The sequence below is a fragment of the Coffea arabica genome, chromosome 1c (assembly GCF_036785885.1).
Source record: "Coffea arabica cultivar ET-39 chromosome 1c, Coffea Arabica ET-39 HiFi, whole genome shotgun sequence".
NCBI lineage: Eukaryota > Viridiplantae > Streptophyta > Magnoliopsida > Gentianales > Rubiaceae > Coffea > Coffea arabica.
The window spans coordinates 10,516,427-10,537,057 of NC_092310.1; positions in this window are offsets into that span (position 1 = coordinate 10,516,427).

Genomic DNA, 20,631 nt, shown 5'->3' on the forward strand with positions numbered 1-20,631 from the left:
AGTATGTACTAACGAGAGGGGACAACCTATTGGGTCAAGCGTTGGACTAGCCCTTTTTTTAAAATTATCTCACAAGCATTGGACTTGCGAGAGGTCGAGGGGAAAGACCATGACCAGCGTTGGACTAGCCACGGTGACGCATTTATCCATCACATTCATCTATGACTATAGAAAGCAAGTAGACATGCCAATCACCTATAAACACGTAGCACATAACACTTAGCATGCTCCACTAAATGCAAGAGCCTAATAAAGCAAATTAACACGTAGCAACAAAAGCAAGCAATCAAGCTAATGAACCTATTACATTTGCTAACTAAAACAAATGGGAAAGAGGAAAAATGAATAAAAATGCTCTCCAAGCTCTATCTATTACCAGCCAAGAGGTGTACACATACCCCATAAAAGAATAACTTAATAAAAGCAAAAGTAAATGAAATAAATGAAGGGAATTAAGGAAAGGCAAGGAAAGCAAAGTAGACATGCAATTCTCACTTAGCACGTTGGATCACATAGAGGAGAGACAAAAAAAGGATAAAAGAAGTTATACCTCCCCGTTTGTGATGTTAGTAAAGTGAACAAGACTTAACTTGGCTAGAGTCACCAAAGAAAGAGATAACTTGGGCTAAAACCATCAAAGCAAGGGATTAATGCACCACTTTAAAGATAAGTAGAATAAAAGGCAAAAAGGAAACTCAGAATACCTTAGAAACTTCAAAAGGGATATTAACAAACCACCAAATTCTTTGCTAATTACGACTTAAATGAAACCAAGTAATTCATAATTTCCAAGAAAAGTAAATTATGAATCAAATTTCTAAAAATAGAAAACTACCAAGGACCCAATTGCAAACATTAACCAATCATTCAAACCCAATTAAAAGATTTTGGGAACTCTAAAGGTTCAAGAGCGAAGAAAGGGCGAAGTGGTGGTTCAAATTGCAATTATTCTAGGACCTAATCGCAAGAAAATAGAACATAGTTGGGCCTTTGTAGCATGAGGAGGAACATGTGGGACTGATTTGCAACTTTTGAAACTTTTTTCATTCAAATTTCATGCAACAAGGAAACACGTAAACAAGTTTCTGCAATAAAAAAGCTTTCGGCAGCTTAATGAAACTTCCTTCTGTAAATCTCATACCAGACTTTAAACAAAAAAAACCAACTAACACTAACTCTCAAACACCCCTTGACAGTTAAACATTTTTATTAACACAACCCCTTCATAAACAACAAACCATTAAAATGAAATGAATGACCAAATGATAAGCACATATTGCGGCAGAAAATAAAACTTGCTGGAAATTTCATTTCCAAACGCAGATTCCCATCCAAATGCACAACTTTGATCTAAACTTTATCCACCAGACATCAAAATGAAAAAACTAAGCAACCAAATCAAGAACTTCCGCATCTAAAGAGGCTAAAAACTTAGCAAGATATTATGCAAAATTCTGGAAAAACATGCAAACATTTGATGTTCAAAAGCCGCTGCAACTGAAAGAGGGGTCTGCTGCATTTCCATTTACAAATGGACTCTAGACAGCTTTGAGTATAGCCATTTCACCTGTCCAACTTTCAATTTAACCAGCAAAGCAAATAAACTCCTCACCCAACAAACCAAACATTGAAGGAAATCATGCAAATGCTGGAGAATTTTATGCGAAATGGTGCGGCAATCCTGCTTGTTTATTTTCCAGCAAAGTATTTGAATATGATTCAAGTGTTTTAAGGACTCGAACATGCAAACTCAAACCAATCTTCCCTGCCCCCTTCCACACAAGACTAACTAACAAACTAGAGGAGGCCAAAGCCTGGTGAATGGTCACGGGAAAGGAAAACAGCAAGGTAAGTGCGATAGCCTTTGCCCTGCTACAATAACTCAGCCCGCCAAAAATGAGACTCAACCCTCTTCCAATGCCGAAACAGACATGAAGCTAAAAAAATAATGAAGTAATCATCAACCTAATGATAGACTTCAAGACAAACAGGAATACAGATCATGCAAAGCTCGAAACTTTCTTGTAACTCATCCAAACTCAGAGGCCTTCTCGAATGAACTAGCCATGGAAATGTCATTTTCTTTTCAAAGTTAACAACTTTGCTACTAAAACACAGCTTGGGGACAAAATAAAACAAAGACAAACAGATTTGGAACCCTAACAAAGTTTATCATGTAACACAACAACAAAAGACCACAGCTTTACAACTAACGATAAGGAAATAACTACTGCAACCATATTTTTCCATACGCATCGACTCAAAGCCAAGAGAAACATCAAGTAAAGTAAATCCCTAACTCTCATAGGCAAGACTTATTAACAGAGATTGTCTATAGGACAGGGCTAAAACGAACCTTACAATGCTATGTCGGTAGAGTTAGCGATGGCAAAAAAAAACTTGAGCTTGGACTGAAACCACCAAATTTCCGTAGCTCCCTCTTGTTCTTTTGGTTTGACCAGAAATCGCAGCTTTTGCCCAGCCGTCACTCCTCTCCTGTTTCCTTCTTTTGCCGTCGTCTCGATTCTACTCTCAGCCAGTTTTCTCGTTTTTTGCTCTCTCTCAAAACCCTCGCTGTTATCCCTCAGTTCCTTTCCTCCTCTCGCTCTTTGCTCAGCCGTAGCTCTCTCTCTCTCTCACTTTTTAACTCCTTTCCCAGTTTCCTTTTCGGTATCTCTCCCTCACTCTCTAACCCTAGTCGCCGTTCAACCTCCCAGCCGTCACCAGCCTCCTATTTCTTGCGTTCTGTTTTTTCGTTTATAGGGGGAACCAGTACCCCTAAACCCTCACCTCGAAGGTGAGGATGAAGGGTTGGTTCCTCCCCAATCTTCAGCCCTCCGATTCATCCAAAAAACCATGATATCATTTTCTACGCTGCTGCATGCGCGATTTTTTTTTTTTAAATAATAGAATAAAAACAAAAATAATAAGTACAAAACTAGTAACAAAAAATAAAACAAAAAGCTAAGATTTTTCCTGTGTTGGATTAGTAAAAAGGAAAGAAAACCTATGCTAAAATGACTTAAAAATAAAAGACTAAAAGTAATTAAAACTAACATAAAAACAAAAACAAAAAAAATAAAACCATACTAAAAATTTGGTGTCTATAGTATAGCACTATAATAATTTTTCTCAATCTTTAACATGCAAGCAATTTTTACTAACATAAACGAGTAAAAATATACTCATAGTGCAAGCAATCCATGTGCAATCAACTAAAAGGAGAAGAAAAATCTACAAGGTAATACCAAATTCCCAAAATCCTTTTTTTTAAGACAAACTACATATAAAAAAAAAATAGCTGTAACAACATATATTAGTACAATGTAGCACATTTATAACAAGAAATTCCAACAAATATGCATTTATCACAATATGCCCAAAAACTAGAAAAATGTAAAATTAGAAATTATGAAATTTTAAAGAAAATTGCAAATTGATACCTCAAATGTATAGGAAGATGCTAGAGGATGATAATGATGAAAAATGAGGAAGAAACAAGTCCAAATTCACCCCTAAATTTGAAAAATTGAAGTGCGGCCCGAATTCTTTTGTGATGATTAAATTCCCTCGGATTGATGTTTTTTATTCGAATTTGTTGAGGGTTAATGCTCACAAGAGTATTTGGAATGTTTTTGTGGTGAAAGTTCAGAGGTTTAATGGGCAAAATGGAAGATTGGTGAAGGAGGGTTAGGGTTTCGGTGAAAGAGAAAGAGGAAAAAACTGGAAAATGAAGAATCGAGCCCTCGGTTCTACTCAGATCCACACTGCCAGAAGCACAGACGAGCCCTCGGATTTTTTTGGAAATTGTGGATCCGAGCTCCGATCAAGGGATCTGTGGTCGGATTCGTCTGGGTATCTCGAATCCGAGCTCGAATCTATATTTCTCTGCACTAATTGCAGAAACTGCAATTTTTCAAAATTTTTCTCCCTTTTCCGTCCAATTCCAAAACACACTTTGGACAAACTTTTAATCAATTCCAACCTCCCACACACATGTAATATACCATAAACACAATATCCAACCTCTCAAATCACATCAAACACATCTACATTGCAAATCGAGTGGCAAGGTTCTTTGATCATTTTTGCACTTTTACACCAAAATGGCACTTTTGGGCATTAAATGCGCATCAAATGAATCCATGAGCATTTATAACATGTTATCACTAAAACTCACTTGAATATACTTGAAATGCACACTGTATATATGTAAGTCCCAAAGACAACCAAGAGGGGGGGTGAATTGGGTTGATTAAAATCTTAACCAAATTTATGCACTTTTTCTTTAATAAAAAATTTACCTTCTTTTCTAGTAATGATCAACCAAGTAGATTAGGAGACAAGAGCAATATTGATCAGAAAAAGCAAGAATAAATAAGCAATGAGAATTTTATTAAACAAAAAGTAAAATAGAATATCAAACCGATTGTCTACCAAGCTTTCCTCAAACTTGAAGACCAAACACAAGGTTGAGCAACTTCTCTTTGATGAAAGATGATCAACTAGATGTACAATGGAGGGAGCACTTCCTCCTTGCCCTAAGCCTCACTTAGTCAAGCTAAGAAGTTTTACAATCACTCAGATAACCCTCAACAAAGCTACACTAATGAGACTTTCAACCACAAGAGAAAAGCTCAAAAGAAATTCACACCACTTATAGAACAAATCTTACTTTGGAGACTATTTTCTAGCTAAAATATCTCTTGAGATCTTGTAAACAAAGTGTGCAAAAGTCCCTACTTGGTTCAGGTCAGTTTAATTTTAAAGGGAACCAGAAATGGGCTTCATCAATGCTTCCAACGGATAGAAGGCAGCTGAAGAGTCAACTAGCCGTTGGGGCTGTCGGACGTCCGACGACTATATTATCGTCCGAACCAATCGTCCGAAGAACAGCCAAGTTGAGGATCGGACGTCCGATGCGTTTGTATCGTCCGACTGCACAGCGTCCGATCGCAGGCAGAGAGTTGGCAAGTCATCTTGGAATTTTTCGGACGTCCGATGCGGTTGTTATGCGTCCGAGGTGTGCGTCCGATCCTTCCGGACGTCCGATGCTTCTTTATGAGCGTCCGACAGCACTTCCTTCTTGATGTTCTTTATCCTTTCGGACGTCCGACAGATTCCTTTCGGCCGTCCGACATGAGTGTCCTGTTTTTGCTTCTTCTTTTGGTTGATTTGCATTTCATGACATATTCGTACCTGATTCTTTGATAGGCAGAAAACACTTATTTATGAAGAGGGTTAGATACACATTTCAAAATTGTCATACTTAAAAGACAGTATCTTTGATTGGAACAAAACAATGACAAAATTTATTTATATTATTCCAATCTTGTTTGCCACATCCAAAGCAACGTAGCTGAAGTTAAACAAACATATGCTTTTTTTGTTCCATCAGGCCTGATCAAAGTGTTCACTTTCTTGGTCTGTATAAACATTTCAAAGAACTTTTGTGATCATCAAAACCAAGAATAACATTCTCCCCCTTTTTGATGATGACAAAACAAAAGTTTGAAATGAAATTTGATGATTGCAGTATAAGCTCCCCCTTTCTCAAGAGCTCCCCCTTACTTAGTGGATCATAAAATTTTGAAATTTTTGAAAAACTCCCCCTCACTTGGCTGCCCATCCGAATTAAACAATTTTCCAAAAAATATGACAATTAAGCATATCAGCCAATCCAAATTTAAACAATCAATCCAACATATCCAACATCACCAATCATCAATCATCAATCAATCCAGTCCTCTCCCCCTTTTTGTCATCACAAAAAGGCAATCAAAAACAATTCATCAATGCAAACCAAAAACAATTCATTACATTCACACAATCAGAATAGACAAACAAACATCCATCAAAATACTTAGACATCCATCAAAATAGTACTTAAACATCCATCAAAACATACCAAAAGAAACTTAAAATATCCATTACATTACATATTCATTGTTAAATACCACAAACACATAAACAAGACAAGCACAATGCAAATGTCCTAAGTGATGAACTAAGTGGATCCAGGTGTCCTCCGAGAGAGCTGATATTGGTCGAGATCCTCATCTTCAGTTTCTTCATCATCTTCAACAGCCTCTTCAACTGGTGCCTTGCCTTTATCTGATGTGGAAGTGCCATGAGGAGTCACAGGGGTTGATGAACCAGGGTCTGGAATTGATGAACTCGGATCAGTGGGGTGTGACTCTTTGTCATGGGAAACTTCCTCAACCACAGGGGGGGAAACAGGAGGTTCTTTTTGTCAAGGAAGGCAGTTTGTTGCTCAGAGGACATAGTGAGCATTAAACCATGTTCTAGAAGAAGAACATGCTGTTTGAATTCACGAAAAAGCTCAATTACTTCATCACTGGAAGAGGAAGATGCTTTAGTGGCAGACTTCCTAGGGTGAATGGGAGTGAGTGAAATGAATGAGGGATCATGTACAGTCTTAGACCTCTGTTCACTAGATGATGCCCCCTTATATGTCCACAGATTATCTTTAAAAACAAGATTTTTTCTTTCAAAATATGCTTTGGTAAAGGCATAAGAAGATGCTTCTTTGGGACAAACACCTAGAATTGGAACTTTGTAAAACTCAAATATCTTTTGAAGAAACTTTCCATAAGATAATTTTCTGCGAGAATCAGTGGCGTAGCGAATTTTTTCTCGAAAACAATAAAAGAGATACAACTCCATTTTGTTTGCATCAGTTCTGTGGCCATCAGTGGGTACAAGCAGGTTTGAAATGATTGAAAAAGCAATTAAATTCACAGGTGCAAGATCATTCAGTTTAGCATCAGCAGGGGAGGAAAAACTTCTTTTAAAATAAGTCAACATTTTAGCCCCATCAAAATGGTTATCAGCAGTAGGGAGCTCTTCATAGGAAAAGAAATTAGCAATTTTATCTTTGCATAAACGTTCAATGGTAGTATTCAAAATGGAATTCACAGTTTTAGAATCAAAGATTAGGTCTACCCCATTTACCCTGGACATGATTTCAGTTTGGTCAGTTCCTTTCCTAAGATTGGCAAAAAATTGATGCAGCATGTCAGGATAATAGACATTGGGCATAGAAATGAGATGTGACCATTTCTGGAAAACAAATAGACTCAGAATGGATTCTAAACCTATGGACCGAAATTCAGAAGGGTTTACAGTTCGTTGAGGGATGACACCTTTCTGGGATATTCAGGAGTATTTGTCTTTTGCAGCATCATCAAAGAATGGAGGGAGAGGGGCTGATTTAGGAGGCGGTTGAGAAGAGGTCCTCTGTCCAGATTCTGGTTGAGAAGTGGGTTGCGGAGCAGGCCGTGACATTTGACCCTTTATGGCTCCTCTCTTGAAACGCTTGGATGAACGTTTGACCGTAGGAAGATCCTCATCCTCATCCCTGAGTGAAAGCTTGCATCCGGCAGTAACCTTTCCTCCTCTAAGATTCACCATTGTGCGAAATGTGTGGAATGAAGGATGCAAATGATGCACACAGTAGTAGGGAAGTGAGTCGCACAGAAATTTTGGGACAGAAGGGCCTTGTACAGGATTTGACAGAGCGGTTATAAGAAAGTAGGGTTTTGAGGGAAATTTGGGAATATGCGAAATGATAGCTGATTCTGTGAAATGATCAGGAGAAATGAATCGCAACTGATTAGGAACAGTTTTGGTTAAGTCAATTTGGGAATTAGAGCTTCAAAATGGTACGAACTTGAGAGTGAGGGAAGAGAGAGTTTTCGTCCGAAAGGAAATAGAATAGGAAGAGACTGAAGCAAATGAGGAAGAAAGTTGTTTTAAAAAATGAGCCGTTGCACTGTCGGACAGCCGAACGAAGTTGTGCGTCCGACAGTTGCGTCCGAACAGGTGCAATTTGGAAAATGGCTGAAGAACATCATCGGACGTCCGTTCATCCTCTTTCGGACGTCCGAAGGCTATGAAGAATTTAAGATGATTTTTCGATTATTCCTAATTTTGATCTAAAATGGATGAATTGATCCAATGGCAGAGCTTTTGTAAAAATATCAGCAAATTGATCTTTTGAACAAACATAATTTACACAAATTTCACCTTTTTGAACAAGATCACGAATAAAGTGGTGCTTTATATCTATATGCTTTGTCCTAGAATGTTGAATAGGATTTTTGGTCAAATTTATAGCACTAGTATTATCACAGAATACAGGCATGCAGTCATACAGCAATCCAAAATCATTCAAAGTGTGCTTCATCCACAAAAGTTGAGCACAACATGCACTAGCGGCAATATATTCCGCTTCGGTTGTAGACAAAGAGATTGCATTTTGTTTCTTGCTAAACCAAGAGACTAAACAATTTTCAAGAAAATGACAAGTTCCACTAGTACTCTTTCTATCCACACGACAACCTCCAAAATCAGCATCCGAATAACCATATAGTGCAAACTCATTAGATCTAACATACCAAAGACCATAGTCTAATGTACCTTTCAAATACCTAAAAATCCTTTTTACAGCATTCAAATGTGATTCTTTTGGACAAGATTGAAATCTAGCACACAAGCAAACAGCAAACATAATATCAGGTCTACTAGCGGTTAAATAGAGTAGGCTTCCGATCATACCTCTATAATGCTTTTCATCCACATGATTACTTTCTTCATCTTTGCCAAGCTTTGTAGAAGTGCACATTGGAGTTTCAACTTGCTTTGAGTCCTCCATGCCAAACCTTTTCAGCAATTCCTTGGTATATTTTGCTTGATTTATAAAAATTCCCTCAAGAGCTTGATGTATTTGAAGTCCAAGGAAGAAATTTAATTCCCCCATCATACTCATTTCAAATTCACTTTGCATAGTGATGGAAAACTCCTTACATAGATACTCATTAGTAGCACCAAAAATAATATCATCAACATATATTTGCACAATAAGAAGGTCATTCAACACTTGCTTAGTAAAAAGTGTGGTGTCCACAACACCCTTTTTGAAACCATTTTCAATCAAGAAACCACTTAGTCTTTCATACCAAGCTCTTGGAGCCTGTTTAAGACCATATAAAGCTTTAGATAGTTTAAACACATGACTTGGAAATTTTGTATTTTTAAAACCGGGGGGTTGGTCCACATATACTTCTTGATCAATAAAACCATTTAAAAAGGCACTTTTAACATCCATTTGAAACAATTTGAAGCCTTTGAAGCAAGCAAAAGCAAGAAGCATTCTAATAGATTCTAATCTAGCTACGGGAGCAAATATTTCATCAAAATCGATTCCTTCTTCTTGTGCATATCCTTTAGCAACTAATCTGGCTTTATTTCTTACAACAACACCCTTATCATTCAACTTATTTCTAAATATCCACTTTGTGCCAATGATAGGTTGATTTTGAGGTCTATCAACAAGTGTCCAAACGTTATTTCTCTCAAATTGATTAAGTTCCTCTTGCATTGCCAAAATCCAGTTTTCATCCTTTAAAGCATCATTGATATTTTTGGGTTCAAGGAGAGAAACTAAAGCAAAATTGTCAATCAATTTTCTAGATGAGGAACGAGTGTTTACCTTCTCGGATGGATCACCAATTATAAGCTCTTTTGGATGATTTTGGCTGAATTTCCAAGCCTTGAGAAGATCTTTGAGTGGATCATCATTTTTGTCTTCATCTTCCTCTTCTTGATCATTATGAACTTCATTCTCCATTTCAGTTGCTGCTGGTTTAGAGCTTCCTTCATTTCCAATTGATAGCTTTTCCATTCCTTCTCGAACACCTACATCATCATCCTCACACGAACTTTTGGAATTATTATCATTGGTTTCGTCAAATGTTATATGTATAGTTTCTTCAATCACAAGAGTTCTTCTATTAAAAACTCTATATCCTCTTTTATTCTCACAATACCCCAAAAATATTCCTTCATCAGATTTTTTATCAAACTTACCAAGATGTTCCTTTAGATTCAAAATAAAGCATTTACAATCAAATACTTTGAAATAACCAACCGTAGGTTTCTTATCAAAAATCAGTTCATAAGGAGTTTTCTTCAACACAGGTCTCAAGAGGATTCTATTCATCACATAACATACGGTGTTTACCGCTTCAGCCCAAAGATATTTAGGCAACCTACATTCATTCAACATAGTTCTAGCAGCCTCTTGGAGAGTCCTGTTTTTCCTTTCTACAACACCATTTTGCTGTGGAGTCCTTGCAATAGAAAACTAATGAGTTATACCATTATAATCACAAAATTCTGGAAAATCACAATACTTAAATTCTGTTCCATTATCACTTCTAATTCTAACAATTTTTAAACCAAGCAGATTTTGCACTTTAGCAAACAATGAAGTGAAATTCTTGAAAGCATCATCCTTATGAGCAAGAAATATTACCCAAGTATATCTAGAATAATCATCCACAATCACAAAGCAGTATTTCTTACCTCCCAAACTAGTGATTTGAGTAGGACCAAATAAGTCAAGATGCAAGAGTTCTAAAGGTTTGGAAGTAGATACACACTTCTTTGGTTTAAAAGAAACTTTTGTTTGCTTTCCAAATTGACATGCATCACAAATTTTACCCTTTTCAAAACTGATTTTTGGCAAGCCTCTAACAAGCTCCTTTTTCGAAATTTCCTTTAGTAAATCCATGTTAAAATGATAAAGTCTTCTATGCCACAACCAAGGATCTTCATTTGAAACTTTAAGACATTTTAAGCTAGATGAATCAATTCTATCAAGAATCACAATATATATGTCGTTGAACCTCTTTCCTTTGAACACAACATTGTATTTGGAATCAACCACAATGCATTCATGCTTTCTAAACAACACATTCAAGTCTTTATCACACAATTGACTAACACTAAGTAAATTATATCCTAAGTTATCAACTAAGAGCACATTATGAACAAAAATTTCACCATCCTTACCAACATCACCTATTCCAATTGTCTTAGCTTTCACATCATCACCAAATGTTACTTTTCCACTTGATTTTGATTTCAGCTTTATGAACAAAGAGGGATCACCGGTCATATGTCTTGAGCAGCCGCTATCAATGAACCATTTGGACTTGTTTGAGCATTTTTCCTGAAAAAAGAAAGTGTTTGGTACTCAATTTAATTTTTGGGTCCGCAATAGTTAGCATTGTATCTAACTAACCACATGCATTTCATTCCTTTGTTCAGATTTCTTTTCACATAGCAATCACCTTTCAAATGCCCTCTTTGACAACAAAAGCCACACATAATGGAAGAGTCCTTAACATGTACTGGTTTGACATATCTCAATCCACCTCTTCTATATGTTGTGAAACCATGTGCATTTTTGTTGTGTGTAAATGTTCTTTGAAAAGTAGTAGGATGTGTAAATAACATGTTCCTTTTGATAAACTGCTGCTTTCTTGCTTTCAAAGTTTCATCCAAGTTGTCCATCCTTTTTTTCAAATCACCATGTCTTTCCTTCAGCATTTCACACATATTTGTCTTTCTATCAAGCTCATTTTGAACATCACATTCGACTCTTACAAGACTTTCATTGTCAGTCTTTAGTTGTTTATTTTGTTGAAAAAGACTTGTATTTTCTTGAATGAGAAAAGCCATTTTTTGTTTTAACTGCTTGTTTATCATAAGATTCCTTCAAGGCATTATGCAGTTTTTCAACAAAGGATTCAAGATCATCATCTTCATCATCATCACTTTCAGATTGAGAGTGTGTGGACATTCGACTCTTACAAGACTTTCATTGTCAGTCTTTAGTTGTTTATTTTGTTGAAAAAGACTTGTATTTTCTTGAATGAGAAAAGCCATTTTTTGTTTTAACTGCTTGTTTATCATAAGATTCCTTCAAGGCATTATGCAGTTTTTCAACAAAGGATTCAAGATCATCATCTTCATCATCATCACTTTCAGATTGAGAGTGTGTGGACATTACCTCATTATTTCCAACAGCCATGAAGGCCATTTGAGCTGATTCATCCTCTTCTTCAACTTCCCCTTCGGAGTTGCATTCATTCCAAGTAATCTGGAAGTTATTGAATCTTGGTTTTCGATCAGCTTTCCCATCTTTCATCTTCTTCATGGGGCATTCGTTTGCATAGTGTCCAGCCTGTCCACATTCGAAGCATTTGTTCAACTGTTTCTTGTTGAAATCTTGTTTTCCTTTGTACTTTGCGATAGATGGCTGATTCTGGAATTGATTGCTAGGTCCTTCCCTTCTAAACTTTCTTTTATTCAATATTCTCTTGAAGCCTCTGGTGATAAGAGCAAGATCATTATCATCACCATCCGAGTCTTCATCATCCAAGTGAGCTGTATCATCTTCACCTTGAGTAGTCTTTAAAGCAATGTTTCTCCTTGCTCTAGCATCCTCTTCCTCCTGCACTTTAGATTTCAGTTTCAACTCATAAGAGATTAGTGAGTTAATGATAGATTCTATAGGCACAGAACTTAAATCCTTAGCCTCCTCTATTGCAGTCACTTTATTTTCCCATTCTTTGCCCAATGCATTGAGAATTTTCCTGTTCTTCTCTCCCAATGTGTACTCTTTGCCCAACACCTCGAGATCTTTGATCAAGTCAGTGAACCTGCAATACATTTTGTCAATATCCTCAAGAGGTTCAATTTTAAATGATTCATATTTTGTGACCAAAATAGCCTTTTTCTGTTCTTTCACATTGTCACCACTCTCATGAATTTCTCTTAATTTATCCCACATTTCTTTGACCGATTTGCAGCCTTTTACTCTAATTGATTCATTTGAATCTAAAGCACTATAAAGAACATTCATGGCCTTGGCATTTAATGTGAGGTTAGTCCTGTCTTGAGCATTCATTTCAAGCCCTCGAATTTTTTTGGAAAACTGGAAAATGAAGAATCGAGCCCTCGGTTCTACTCAGATCCACACTGCCAGAAGCACAGACGAGCCCTCGAATTTTTTTGGAAATTGTGGATCCGAGCTCCGATCAAGGGATCTGTGGTCGGATTCGTCTGGGTATCTCGAATCCGAGCTCGAATCTATATTTCTCTGCACTAATTGCAGAAACTGCAATTTTTTAAAATTTTTCTCCCTTTTCCGTCCAATTCCAAAACACACTTTGGACAAACTTTTAATCAATTCCAACCTCCCACACACATGTAATATACCATAAACACAATATCCAACCTCTCAAATCACATCAAACACATCTACATTGCAAATCGAGTGGCAAGGTTCTTTGATCATTTTTGCACTTTTACACCAAAATGGCACTTTTGGGCATTAAATGCGCATCAAATGAATCCATGAGCATTTATAACATGTTATCACTAAAACTCACTTGAATATACTTGAAATGCACACTGTATATATGTAAGTCCCAAAGACAACCAAGAGGGGGGTGAATTGGGTTGATTAAAATCTTAACCAAATTTATGCACTTTTTCTTTAATAAAAAATTTACCTTCTTTTCTAGTAATGATCAACCAAGTAGATTAGGAGACAAGAGCAATATTGATTAGAAAAAGCAAGAATAAATAAGCAATGAGAATTTTATTAAACAAAAAGTAAAATAGAATATCAAACCGATTGTCTACCAAGCTTTCCTCAAACTTGAAGACCAAACACAAGGTTGAGCAACTTCTCTTTGATGAAAGATGATCAACTAGATGTACAATGGAGGGAGCACTTCCTCCTTGCCCTAAGCCTCACTTAGTCAAGCTAAGAAGTTTTACAATCACTCAGATAACCCTCAACAAAGCTACACTAATGAGACTTTCAACCACAAGAGAAAAGCTCACAAGAAATTCACACCACTTATAGAACAAATCTTACTTTGGAGACTATTTTCTAGCTAAAATATCTCTTGAGATCTTGTAAACAAAGTGTGCAAAAGTCCCTACTTGGTTCAGGCCAATTTGATTTTAAAGGGAACCAGAAATGGGATTCATCAATGCTTCCAACGGATAGAAGGCAGCTGAAGAGTCAACTAGCCGTTGGGGCTGTCGGACGTCCGACGACTATATTATCGTCCGAACCAATCGTCCGAAGAACAGCCAAGTTGAGGATCGGACGTCCGATGCGTTTGTATCATCCGACTGCACAGCGTCCGATCGCAGGCAGAGAGTTGACAAGTCATCTTGGAATTTTTCGGACATCCGATGCGGTTGTTATGCGTCCGAGGTGTGCGTCCGATCTTTCCGGACGTCCGATGCTTCTTTATGAGCGTCCGACAGCACTTCCTTCTTGATGTTCTTTATGTGACGGCCCCACCTCCCCCTAGGGCGTACCCCAGGGTTCAGCGGGTCGCCTGCCCAACTCTCGCCAGGACTCACTCACTATGGAATTCAAATCATGTATATACATCCATAGACAATAGATGCTTAAGTAAAAGATAAGAAACTTCTACACACCAGAAGTCTTCAAAGTTTTTACCATTCAAGTACAAACATCGAATATACGAAGGTTCTCATTCCTCATACAACCAGCCCGTGCCAAGCACTAGGGCGAGAACCATTACAAGGCCAAAGAACTAGATCAACTAGACTATACAGAACTCTCGTCCTTGCTCGCCTCCCCTGCTAAGGAAAACAATTGACGTGGTATGAGCTAAAAAGCCCAGTGAGGTTCTATATATATAAACAAGTAATTAAACAAGGAACATTAGTCATGTAATAACATTTAATCCAAAAAACATGTTCAATATAAAGCAATGATAATACATTCATTAAAAGGATACAGGCTCACGAGGAGCTATTTGTTTGTTCGTTCGTTCCCCTGACATTTCCCCTTATTCCTCCAATCGTTTGAAAATACATTTTTTGTAAGTAGAATCCCTCGTTGATCCTTTTGTTCGTTCATCCCCTTTTCCGGACGTTGACCGGACTCCACCCATCCGGACATTGGCCGGACTCCACCCATCCGGACGTAGCCGGACTACAAGATAATATTCGAGTATACCAAATTCACCCAGGTCACCATATCGCCCGACCGAGTCCGCTTCTGGCTCGAGTCGATCGGTAACAAGGGCAAGGGCCCCGTTCAGCCAAAAAGGCTTACATTCATGCGCAACTAGTATTTCAACATTTAATCATCGAAAATTTCATATTTATTTAGGTCGAGTGCGATAAAGTACACACTCGCCTAGCAAAAGTTCATTTTAGAAATCATAGAAAACAATTAACATTTAATCAAATATTCACAAATAACCACATAGTCACAACAATCCACATAGTCATAGAAACAAAACGTATATAGAACACTCACCTATGTATGAAAAACAACGGCAAAATATCTTTCCGGATATTATCTTTAATCACCGAGAAAACCTAAGATTAAACGAAAAGAACATTACAGCTCACCTAGCACAAACAATTAGGTGCAATCCAAGAAACTTGACAATTATAGAGTAGAATGTATAAAAGACTTTAAAGCGAAACGAGGACATTTAGACCCGTGGACAAAATAACTAGGGTTTCATAGACCAAACGTAAGTATACCAGTTCAAATAAAAACTTAGTCCTCGAGCGAAAATTTGGGCAGCATGCCCTTTGTGTTTACCTACTTTTCCAGCCATTTAGGCTTCATTCTTTTACTCAATCCAACGCAAAATTATCTATAATACAATTTCAATTCTATAGCCATTCCATAGGCTCAAAACAATACAAGAACAAGAATTAAGCTAATATCAAGTGCGGAAATGAAGTTACAAAAGACAGATTTGATGTGTGGTCATGTATAGAACACATCCGAGGCTACGCTTATCGGATTGAGGTGCAACTTATACCAATTCGAAGCTAAAACAAAAGTCTACAATTTTCATGAAGAGCACTTCATCAAATTTTCAGTGTAATCTAATCAAATTCCTCAATTCATATAACCTGGTTCCAACTATTCGGCTAATCAACCGTAATGCATTCAAATGACCATATCTCAGTCTACCGAGGTCCGATTAAGGCGTTCTTGGTGGCACTGGAAAGTTAAGACAGGGCACTAAAACTTTCATGTTTTAACAATTGGCTAAATCTGAACGGATTATAGTGAACAAACACAACCAAAGAGACTAAACTGTCCACGCGGAATTCTGGAAAGTAACCTAGATCAGTGAGGGTATTTTCGTCTTTTCACAAGCTACGTTGCTCCGATTGAGCTGAAATTTTGTGGGAAACTATAAAATATCATTCTCTACAACTTTTATGTTTTATGCCAAGCCAAATTCGGCCTCTAACTAGGTGATATAGAAACGGGCAGAACTGAATTTTCAAGTCCCTGAAATCTGGAAATTCTTGAAATCAAATGCTAATTTCTTTATTTTTGGCTTGCTTCACCATCTTAACTTCCCATATTAGACTTTAAATATCAAAGCCCCAAATTTTAAGCACTAGAAAAATCATAGGAAAGCTGAAAAATATTCCAATAAAATGGAAAATCATGACCCAAGCCTCTATTTCACCACATACCTCAATAATTCAACCATATGTGACATATTTAGCAACTAATCGTGAATTTAATCGGAGAGTCAAGGTTCCAGCATGTATACCTTCCAAGGAGACTAGAAACAAGTGTTCAAGGCCTTTGTTCCTCAAGAAAATTACACCGGTAGGTAGCCTTTGTGCTAGATAACAACTTAATCGGAGTAGATTTGCGCGAATAGAAGAAACTTTTCAAGATTTGGAGAAGAAATGAAGGAGAATGAGATGAACTCTCTTTGTCTCTCTCTCTCTCTCTTATTTCAGCCAAGATGCAGAATTAATGAAGGAAATTAAGCTAAGCTTGTGTTATAAGAAGGTTGGAAAGCTAAGGATTAATTCTAGCCACAAGTTTGGCTAACACTTGGACTAATCTTGACCACAAATTTTTCTCTCTCTTGTTGCATTTCTAACCTCTAATTTTCGGCCAATAGGAGGGCTAAGAGGGGGAAGATATTTTGCTCCATTAATGATAAACTTGTATGGCAAGAAAGTGGTGATCAAGTGGTGGTTCAATCGGTAGTACGCGGTACACGTCGGTGTGACGCGTTTTCTCTTAAATCGCGCGTACTAGGGTTTTTACTTCCAATTCACTAACTTTTTATCATTGCTTCTAACCACATATTATTTCTCACTTAAAAGTCACTCTTAAGCACCAAATTTGATCCTTACTCGGTACCGGATAATTATACTGCGGTTACACGAAAAATCCGATTTCACCTTGAATTGAAAACGAATAGGAAAACCCTAATTTCCTATGGTCATTGGCACTTTTCTAGGGTGATTGAACCATGGATAACATGAAATAATAATTTCCAAATAATTTTCAAATAAAAGGGAATTTTTGAGAAATATGCAAGGAATTTGCGAGTCCTCACACTTTATCCTTTCGGACGTCCGACAGATTCCTTTCGGCCGTCCGACATGAGTGTCCTGTTTTTGCTTCTTCTTTTGGTTGATTTGCATTTCATGACATATTCGTACCTGATTCTTTGATAGGCAGAAAACACTTATTTATGAAGAGGGTTAGATACACGTTTCAAGATTGTCATACTTAAAAGACAGTATGTTTGATTGGAACAAAACAATGACAAAATTTATTTATATTATTCCAATCTTGTTTGCCACATCCAAAGCAACGTAGCTGAAGTTAAACAAACATATGCTTTCTTTGTTCCATCAGGCCTGATCAAAGTGTTCACTTTCTTGGTCTGTATAAACATTTCAAAGAACTTTTGTGATCATCAAAACCAAGAATAACAATATATGAATGGTAATTCTAAACACTTAAAGCACAATTTTGGTGAGAAAACTTCCCTTTTTACACTTGTTCTTCAATTGTACCTCTGAAATGGATGATGAAACTTTGGTACCTCCTACAAACAAATGAAATACATCTAATTAGTCAATTAAATCACACCAAAATGTAAGAAACACATAAAAACACACAACTATAATATTATTATTGGGTTGCCTCCCAACAAACGCTTTGTTTAGAGTCGTTAAGCTCGACTCTCTTATACCTTCTTTAACTCTCCATTGCGTCTCCCAAGGAGTAAATTACTCTTTTATGAACCTTTTCTCCGGCCAAATAGGGTTTCAATCTTTGACCATTTACTTTAAATAGGGAACCATTTTCTCCTTTTATTTCCACTGCTCCATAAGGAAACACACGAACCACTTCAAATGGCCTGGACCATCGAGACTTAAGCTTTCCAGGGAATAATTTAAGCCTTGAATTAAATAATAAAACCTTTGTCCCTTCGTCAAAATGCTTAAGAAGAATATGTTTGTCATACCAAAACTTCACTTTTTATTTGTAAATTTTGGCATTCTCATACGAAATCAATCGTAATTCTTCCAATTCACTTAGCTCGGGGATTCTCTTTTTACCTGCAGATTTAAAATCAAAATTAATAGATTTAATGGTCCAATAAACTTTATGTTCTATTTCTACAGATAAATGACACGCTTTCCCATAAACAAACTTATATGGAGACATTCCTAACGGCATTTTAAATGCCGTTCTATACGCCCATAAAGCATCTTTAAATTTGTTTGACCAATCCTTTCTCGATCGATTGACAGTTTTCTCCAAAATGCTTTTAATTTCCCGGTTGGCCATTGGCTTGAGAATGATAGGAGAGTGACTTTTTATTCCTGCATTCATATTTAAGCAACAAGGTGTCAATAATTTTATTACAAAAATGCTTACTTTCATCGCTTATTATTGGCTTTGGAACTCCAAACCTACAAAATATGTTCATTTAAGGAACTTAAGTACCACTTTAGCATCATAGTTTGTGAAGGAATGGCCTCCACCCATTTAGAGACATAATCAACTGCTAAAAAGATGTACTTATTATTATATGAGTTAGGAAATGGTCCCATAAAATCAATACCCCAAACGTCAAATAACTCAACTTCCATATATGTAATAAAAGGCATCTCATTCTTTCTTGAGATATTATCGATTCTTTGGCATTGATCACAACTTTTAACCCAATTTCTAGTCTCTCGGTACATAGTAGGCCAATAAAATCCCGATTGCCATATTTTTGCTACGGTTTTAGTTGTACTAAAATGACCTCCCGTTTCAAGGGTATGACAATGCATTAAAATACTATGTACCTCTTCTTTCAGCACACATCTTCTAATTATTCCATCTGCACGATGTTTGTAAAAGAATGGCTCCTCCCAAAATAATGTTTAGCATCATTTAAAAATTTTTTCCTTTAATGAAAATTCAAATCACTTGGTATCACTCCACTAAATCTCCATTAGCTAAACCCTTTCTTACCCACAAAGTTAACAAGATCAGCGTACCATGGTGACTTATAAATTGCCATTAAAAACTCATCTGAAAATTCTTCTTTAATGGAGGATGGACTTCTTGAGGCATGTTTTCCAGTCTAGAAAGATGATCAGCAACTAAGTTCTCGGATCCTTTTTTATCTTTGATCTCCAAATCAAATTCCTGTAATAATAAAATCCATCGAATTAGTCGAAGTTTTGCATCTCTCTTATTTAACAAATATTTGAGTGCTGCATGATCGGTATAAATGATAACTTTAGATCCTACTAAGTACGATCTAAACTTATCCAGTGCAAAAATCACTGCTAGCAACTCCTTCTCTATTGTTGCATAGTTAACTTGGGATTCAGTTGACATTTTACTTGCATAATAAATGACATGAAGTCGTTTATCATGTTTTTTTTCAAGAACAGTCCCAACTGCAAAATCACTTACATCACACATTAATTCGAATGGCAAGCTCCAATCCGGTGATACTATTATGGGTGCAGAGACAAGTTCCTTTTTCAACCTATTAAAATCAAGTAAGCACTCATCATTAAAGTGAAAAGAAACATCTTTTGCAAGTAATTCATATAAAGGTTTAGCAATCCTGGAGAAATCCTTAATAAATCGCCGATAAAATCTCACGTGTCAAAGAAAGCTTCGAATGCCTTTCACATTGATTGGTGGAGGCATTCTCTCAATAACCTCTATCTTGGCTTGATCTATCTCAATACTTTCTGAAGAAATTTTGTGACCTAGCACAATACCTTCACAAACCATGAAGTGACATTTTTTCCAATTGAGTACAAGGTTTGTTTCTTTACATCTCTGCAAAATTAGATCTAAATTATTAAGACAATCATCATAAGTAGATCCAAATACAGAAAAATTATCCATGAAGATTTTCATAATTTTCTCATTAAAACCAGAGAAAATTGCCATCATGCATCGTTGGAAGGTGCCCGGTGCATTACACAGTCCAAAAGGCATCCTTCGAAATGCATAGGTGTCGTAAGGACAAGTGAATGTAGTTTTCTCTTGATCTTCCGATGCAATGATTATTTGATTGTATCCTGAAAAATCATCCAAAAAATAATAAAATTCATATCCGGCCAATATTTCTACCATTTGATCAAGAAAAGGAAGAGGAAAATTATCCTTTCTAGAAGCTACATTCAGTTTTCTATAATCAATACAGACTCGCCACCCAACCACAACTCTAGAGGGAATCATTTCATCATTTTTACAATGTACTATAACTATCCCCCTTTTCTTTGGCACTACATGTATAGGAGAAATCCAAACACTATCAGAAATTGAAAAAATTATGCCTGCATCCAGCCATTTAAGAATTTCTACTTTTACCACTTCTTTCATGTTTGAATTTAACCTTCTTTGAGTTTCAACCACCGGTTTAGAGTTTTCTTCCAACAAAATCT